Raw genomic sequence first — 8,751 nt, 5'->3', positions numbered from 1 at the left:
TCGTCGAGAATGCATTCTTGTCTGACACCCTTGGTCGATCGACTGGTCTCAGTGGTCGATCGACCACCCCACGACTCTGATGCGCAAATTAAAATTATAATTCCGAAGCCCACTTGTAATTAGGTTTAGGAATAAGTTACGGGACTTCTCTATAAAAATAAAACATCATTCATCAGTTGGGGAGAGGTCTCTCTGGCATGAGAGAAGAACGGTAGATTAGTTTAGTTTTACATCGGATTTCAATTAGTTTAGTTTTATCAATAAAGTTATATTTAGCATTCGGATTAAGTTCCTTTCTTTCTTATATCGGTATTCTTCTTCCTAATTTCAGTTTATTTTACTTTAATTCCTTCATTAGTATGGAATTGGTAATTAGTTCCTATAGCCCTAGTTTTAATTTATGCAATTCTATCATTTAATTACTTCAATTATGCACCCTTTTATCGTTATTATCAATCTCGTAGTTGTAGTTAGATTAAATATACGTAGCTGATTACCCCGTGCTAAGGTGTGAGAGGATCTACAGCGAAGGCGATGTAGATTAGTAAACCTGATATCGGACCTTAGTCGATCGACTGATCTAGTCGGTTGATCGACTGGACCCGTTGGTCGATCGACTGACGCGCGATATATTAGCACCGTTTCAATGTTTTAAATACAATATTTGACAACGAGACCGAGAGGAGACTTGTTAAATACTAAGGAATTGACCAACCCACAAATCGAGAGATAGGGAAGGGAAATAGACTAAATTGAAATGACTAAATTACGCTAAGATCGAGAGATAAGTAATTTAGGCATTAGAAATCACTTTTCAGGGCGAGAGCTAGTATTAGTGAGACCTAGGGACCAGTAGCAAAGGCTGAGAGGCGCTACTTGTTAAGTTGGACCGAGAGGACTTCTTATTTGCCCACCTATCGTGATTTATCAGACTTACTTAGATACCGTCGTCGCAGGTACAGTGAACCAAACGTCTTAGCATTCTTTTTATTATAGTTAACAATCTTCTTATTTATTTGCATTTTAGTTATATTTATTTTTAATCGCATTTAGATATAGTTCAAAATCCAAAACCCCCAACTTCCTTAGACTAAAATTTAGATCAACTATAAATTCCCTACCTCCCTGCGGATCGACCCGTGCTACCACTATCTATAGTAGTAGTCGGTATTATAAATTTTATTTTTTGATACTTTACGACGGTATCAAATTTTGGCGTCGTTGCCGGGGAGGCAGCGTAAATTTTTAGTTGTTTTATTTTAGTTTATTTTGGTCTCAAGGAACACCCGTTCCTTGAGGCAGTCCTTATCTTCTTCTTGTAGTTTCTTCTTATACGTAGGTCACCTTGCGCTAGACAGAGACTTTTAGAAGAATCATTTCAGGAGGAAGGCTTGATACTCTTGATAGATGGGAAGTTCGCGTGGGAATTTGCGAAAACCAAGTATTGAAATGAATGCTATTGCGGCACTAGAAGCTTCCATTAATGCCAGGTTCGAAAATCTGGAGAATGCTACAAATGAAACTGCGGAATTGAGAAAGGTAGTTCAAACTCTCTTGGTTCAAGTTATAAAACTGGAAGAAGCTAGGATTGAATCTGATAAGAATTTGAAAATCGGTTGGCAATTTTAGTGGCTAATCAAGCAGCCAATTTGTCGAGCAAATTTGATGATACTCCACCTCTTACCCCTGTGCTTATTCCTGCTCTAACACCTCCACCCCAGATTGGGAGCACGATGGAGGAAAACTCTTCTGTTTTGACTGTTGCAGGAACTGGTTTGGGGAAGGAAGAGCCGAGGAAAGTGTCGGATTATGACTTGGAGTTTGATGAGCCGGACGATCCAAGAGCTTGGGAAGCCGCTAGAGTCGTTGATGACCCGTTGAGTATTCTAAATGAAGGAGTGGAGTGGAGTCCAGCTGCTGAGATAAGCACTGCGGAGGGTACTTCATATAGTCAGAGGCCTTGGTCGGAGATTTTCCGCAGCTTCCGTTGATCTATCTAGTTTTATAAACCACTTTAAGACTATTTATTCCGTTTTTAGACTATTTACTGTTTTTTGGTGTACGCGAGACTTCGCTTTAACTTGGTTTGCCTAGGATTTATTTAGGCTATAGACTTTATGTTGGAATATGTGTCCTCCGACAATAATGCGATCACGACTGTTGATCATAATGATCACATGTTTAAATCTCATTATAAAGAATACAATTGGGAAGTAATATTATTCTTTGTCAATCAACTGGTCAACATATATCGGTAATGATTGGTGACTAGAGTGTGACATTACCGTCGTGCGACGGTGGTGATCGTTGACCCCTAGGTCATACCTATAGGGCAACACTCTTAATTGATTATTTAATTAATCGTATAATGTTACGAGTTAATTAAATTACTTGAAAATTGACGGACGATTTTGGAAGTAAAATTTACGTATCAAATTGAAATGTGATACGGTCTGAGTAATCAAATTGTATAATTACTCGGATGAAATTAATGTTTAAAGAAACAATCGAAATTGAATGAATTATTATAAATACAATCTGTTGTGATTTATAAATGGTAAAATATTTTGGCACAAGTAATTATGAAATTACTAAAGTCGATTTTTGTATGTGACGTATTTTTTATTAATACGTTGATTTTTAATATGTTAAAAATACATAACAAATTTATGTTACATATGACATGTGACATATTGACAATTGACAAAAATAATATGGAATCCATATTACACAATGTGCCGAAAAATTGGAGGAGTATTAAGCTAATATTGTGTTTGTTTAATTAGTGGAGAACACAATCATTAACCCTAATTATCTAGCCATGCAACCCTATGGTTCATTGTAAAGACAAACAAGGGCATACATTGGTTCCTCTCACCTCCTCTTGCCCGGTTTTTCACAAGGGAAAAGCAAAGGGTTTTTGCTCTATATTTTTCCTATACACTACATGCATGAGTGTATTATTCATTCACTAATTCTAACTCATCTAAAATAAGAATTTTAGAAAGATAAAAACTTCCTCTCCTCTCCTCTCTCAACCGGTTTTGGGAGATCAAAATACCAAATTATTTTGGTTTAATTTTTCACAAAAATTAATATTATACTAGTACTTATAATATTAATTTGAATTAAGAGAAAGCCTTGGGTATAAAGCTTAGGGAGAGATCCTACACTTGGATCTTGGTTCATCCATAAAGGAAAGCTCAAGAACAAGAGAGGAAGGTGATCTCTCTTGTGCCCATTAAACCGAAATCACCAATGTAAGGACATGATTTCTCCTCTATTTTTCATATTGTTTGCATGCATAAAATCCGTATTTAATTTTATGACAAATTAATTTCGACATATATGAGTATGTTAGTGTATATATATCTACATTTCCTTCAATTGGTATCAGAGCCACGGTTGTTTGCATGCAAATCGGTTAAAAGTTTTTCCGAGTTATAAGAATAACAAATAAAACTTGTAAAATTTGTGTTATTATGAGATATCACGAAATTAATCCATGCATGTTAATATTTCTGGTCCTAAAATGTTTTAGGATATTTTGGTTAATTTTACGGATTTTTATTGTTCATATTATACTTTAATGGCATTTAAATATGATTTTGTGAGTAAAAATGTCATTTTCGGTCTAAAATTAGCTATACTTCGAATTTTTCATTGATTTTTGGATATGTTGTCATATATATTATTTTGAGATAACCTGTAAAGTTTCATAATTTTTGGACTTGTTATGCTCGAAAAATGGATTTTTCATTATTAAATTCGGATTTAGGTGAAAAATAGGTTAATATGAGTTAAATTTCGAATCTGGTCATAGAAAATTAATATGTTGTCACATGCAATTTTACAAGATGTGTGTAAAATAATTGGCTATAAAGAAGTCTTTTTGCATGATTTATGGATTTTTGAAGAAAAATAGCATAAATAGTGACATTATTAGTGGAAAATTAATAAAACATAATCTATGACTTAGGAAAAACGTCTAATGTTGCATTTTATTATCTTTTTCAGATCTAAAATTGAAAAGTTAGTGAATATAATTTTTCCATGTTTTTATGATTATTTTATTAAAAATCGATAAACCGCAACATTGTTTTTCCGGAAAATTTTCGAAATTTTTAACCTAAGTTTTTGAACATTATGAGTGTCATGGTTTTTTTTCCAGAATGTTCATGAGTTTAAATTTCAAATTTCAAATTTATTTGAAATTTTGTGATTTATTTGAAGTTTATAGCTTATTTTTGTAATTTTTTGGTCCATGTATGAACAATTTTATAAAATATGGGTTAATTATGGTCAAATTATTAGTGAAGACTAAATTTTGAGTCCTAAGAGGTTAGGGTAATTAACTTATGCATAAATATGAGTTTATGTATTTTTGTGATTATAAAATGTTGAAATCACGCAAATCCGTAAAAACCGAGTAATATACGATATTGGCTAATTAAAGGCGATTTAGCATAAAATTGGGCATGTTCATACATATTATAATGCTGCATTTTTCTTTATGATTGTCATAATTATAGTTTATGAAATTTTGAATTATGTAATTTTACTTAGTATGGCCTTAGATTTTAATTGGTATTTCCCAAAATGTATGGGAATATCGATTCGGTTGTAATTTTATTGTGATCTCGTATCACCGTTTTGTAATTTAATAGATTTATTTTTATTTTAGTTACAAATGTATAATAGGAAATTATGTAATTTATTATGTAATTTTATTCATTCCGGAGTTCCCAAAGACGGATTTCTTCAAGAATGGCGTTACATAAAGACGGTGTTACCTCGAGATGCGTGCCACAACCGAAGATCAAGGGACCAATGGAGTTGGTTTCCGAATATGTAATAGTTAAATAGTTTTTCTATTTTAGGAAAGGCCATACTAGGATTTATTTATCTTTATGCTTGCATTTTATTTTATGTCACATGCATCGCTAAATCGCCATAACTAAAACATGCATCCTTATTTTATCGAGTTTATCGACCGTGTCAATTAAAATTATCGTAGTTCACCGCTTTAGTTCACTTAAAACGTGATAGATAATAAATTGACATGACCTCTCGCTAAAACAATTAATTGAGACATAGCCTTACCAAATAGTAGAAACCATGAAAACCTATTTCGCGAGGGAGTGCGCTCGGCCCCACCGGGGTACAAACCTTGTTACGTAGGGGAAGTGGGTGATGAATGTTAATCCACCGAATTCATGTTGATAAGGGATGTATCGGCCACACCGTGCCCAAGTTAATGTGGGTTTGGATCATGGACACATTTATTCGAAATTTGGATTGAACTCAACAAAAGTTTTTTAAAAGGGATGTATCGGCCCCACCGTGCCCTTGTCGGATGTGTTTTGGGCTAAAGATAATTGTTAATGTAATATTATCGACCAAGAGTTCTAAAAGTAGAATCGATTAAACGTTAATCCACCAAGTTGTATTGATAAAGGATGAATCGGCCCCACCGTGCCTAAGTCGATATGAATTTGGGTCTTGGAATCATTTATCTAGTTGGGTAGAGGTCACTAGAAAAATGCATAAAACTTGTTTAAATCATATTTTTTTTTACGAGTATTATTAAAACGACAATTGTTTTACTCCTTATATTTTGTTTTGTAGACCACTTCCTTTTCATAACAAATGGCAACACCAACACCAACTCCTAATGACACACCTCTCGCTAGTTCATCTTGGCTCCGATCCTTTATGGATCGATGTAAACTTGAAAAGAATGGGTTAAATTTCTCCGATTGGGATGCCTAACTCAAATTAGCCGCCGAAGGTGACGACAAGCTTCGTTACCTTACCGAGGCCTCTCCACCCGAACCATCCACTAGGTCCACCGCGGCCACTAGGGAAGCATATGAGGCTTACCAAAAGGAGTCCGCCGCAATGAAAAATGTCTTAATATTTGCGATGGAGGCGGACCTCCAAAGGAGAGCCTTTAAAATGGGCAATGCTAATGAGATTTACTCCAAACTTGTGACCATGTTTTCACAAACTCCGTGGATCGTCCAATATGAGGCGGCCGCGGCATTCTTTGATCTCGACTTCAAAGAAGGCCAAAAGGTTAGCCCTCATGTGCTCAAACTCATGGAGCTTGTCGAGACCTTGAAAATTCAAAAGGTTGAAATCCCCAAAGAACTCATCGTAGATAGGATTCTACACTCCTTGTCCAAAGTCAAGGCATATGTGCAATTCCGGGTGAATTTCAACATGCAAGACAAGGATGTGTCTCTTGAGGAGTTGCACAAGTTACTTGTGCAAGCCGAGAGGGACATGGGGTTAAATGTGAACCCTCCCAAGGATGTGCTTAACATAAGCACTAAAAGTAAGGGGAAGTTCAAGAAGAATGGGAGAAAGGGCAAGAAGCTAGCTCCCACATTCACCAAAGCTAAGCCTAATGAAGCTAGCACCTCGAAAGTCAAGAAGGGTCCTCTTGATATATGCCATTATTGTAATGGCATGGGACATTGGAAAAGAAATTGTTCCAAATACCTTGGTGATATCAAAGCTGGAAAGATCACTCCAGTAGGTAAATGACTATCCTTCTTTTATGTTTCTAATTCAACTATAGTATTATGATGCAAAGTTGTGATAATGTATCTCCCTTTTTATTGTAAATAGGGCCTCCACCAAGCAAAGACAAGGGAAAGGAAAAGCAAGCATAAGAAACCATGGAGAAGCTAAGGATAGCTTTTATGGAGCTTTGCTTTTCATTGTCTTAATTTAAGATTATGTTTTTGATTTTTAGAACTTTAAGTTTCCATGTTTGACATGGAAAGGTATTTTGGATAATGATTTGTATTTTGGATGATGGTGACTTGGTTTGCAACCCAAGTCACCCGTTTTATCATTTATCCTTTTATGTTCTAAAATTCATCTTTAAATGCTTGCACTTTGAAACATAAGATTAGTCACTTAAAGTGATCCAATAGACAAATATAATGACGGGTTTCATTATATGTCCACATGCTTAAGGCTTGTGTATGATAATTTATAAAGCGATTTTGAGTCTATGAACTCTCTTAAAGGAATGTCAATCACCAAGAACACATATGAAATCAATAACTATCAGTCTATCTATGAGATAGTTCTCCTTATACTTCAACATCATTAATTTGTGTCTCATAGGCTATCTTTGAATCTATAGTGTATTTATTCTAAAGATAGAGTGGGAGAGAAAAATGAGGACACAACACACAAGGCAAGATAAAATTGTGTACTTGTGTATATGAAGATCTACGCAAGAGAGAATGATTTGAATGAAGGTATATTTATTCTTATAACTTATGCCGAATAGATGAGATCTATGGTCTCAAGTTAGTTCTATATGACTAAAGAGACCAAGTGTAGTAATCATAAGAGTATATTCTCAAGATAACTACACGAGGAGACCAAAAGAAAGTTTTGGAAGAAAATGACTAATGTAAAGTCTTAACAAGTTTTTGACTAAGTTTATGAAACATTTGACCAATAGTTTAAACCTTGAGATTTACTTAAGAGCCTAAATGAATCATAGTAACATACTAGTTATGATCGAGTTGCAAAGATTGATATACCGATATCTTCAATGGCCAAAGTTTTAACCACGCAAATATCGTTGCTTAACCTCACTATGAAATGGTTAAAAACCTCCTTCTAAAAGGGTATTTACGAAGGATGTATTTTAGATATTGTTTATATTTGAATAATGACATTACTATACATCATTATGACATGAGTGTGTTGGAGATTTAAAATCTCTTTCCGTAAGGTTAAGATGAGACCACATCAAAATAGGTATTTTGAAAGGATATGATGGGAACATATATGGTTTTATCCTAATAACTTGGCAATGCAATTTATATTTCAATTCTTGAATAAATTTCGATTGAGAAGTCAATTTTGAAATGTGTAGAATTGAGTGGGAGTTAGGAAATTCTCATGTGAAGACATGGAATTTAGTGGGAGCTATCATCCTTTGAATATTTACGACTCATCACTCATTAAAGAATGACGAGCTAATACCTTCTTTCATAAAGAAGCTTTTGAGTTTTCAATCCTGGATGAAAATGGACAATGATGAATCCAATTACATCAAGGGATGTTGGATTAGTATTAAGAGATACACATCGTATCAACATACACATAGGTTATTCAAATGAATGAAAATGGGATTACCATTAGCAGTCATGGTAGTTCATTGAACCTAAGAACGGTTGATCTCATGATTATTAGTAACTAATGTTTCCGCCATTAGAATGATCATGTACATGTCCAATTATAAATCATATGCATAAAAGCATGATGATTGATTGGTGAGCCATAATAGAAACGTCATGCATTCTCAAGTAGAATCCGATGAGCGATTTCAGTGTTTGACAGAATGCTCTATTGTGTGTCAAGAGGTTGCACATATTATAGAAAATCCGAGCACATATGTGGATTTATAAGAATCCCAATTCTTTCAAGCCTATAAAGAGAAATGAGAAGTTTTTGGAAAGATGCTTGGTTGAATAAGAGGTTATTCAAAAATAATCTTTCCTAGTTAAGCTAGGACTTGGGAGAAGTGCTAAAGCTAATAATCTTGACAAATTGTTACAAGATTCTACAAAACATATACCTAGTGCATTGTGTGTGGATGGAATACTTGATCAGTACAAGTTATATCATTCATCACAAATTCGTTCGTTATGTGATAGTCGATAAGAAAGTTCTTTCAAGTTAAAGAACCGAAACCAAGGTCGGGAACCTTGATGT

The sequence above is a fragment of the Silene latifolia genome, chromosome Y (assembly GCF_048544455.1).
Source record: "Silene latifolia isolate original U9 population chromosome Y, ASM4854445v1, whole genome shotgun sequence".
Classification (NCBI taxonomy): domain Eukaryota; kingdom Viridiplantae; phylum Streptophyta; class Magnoliopsida; order Caryophyllales; family Caryophyllaceae; genus Silene; species Silene latifolia.
This window is presented reverse-complemented; position numbering follows the sequence as displayed.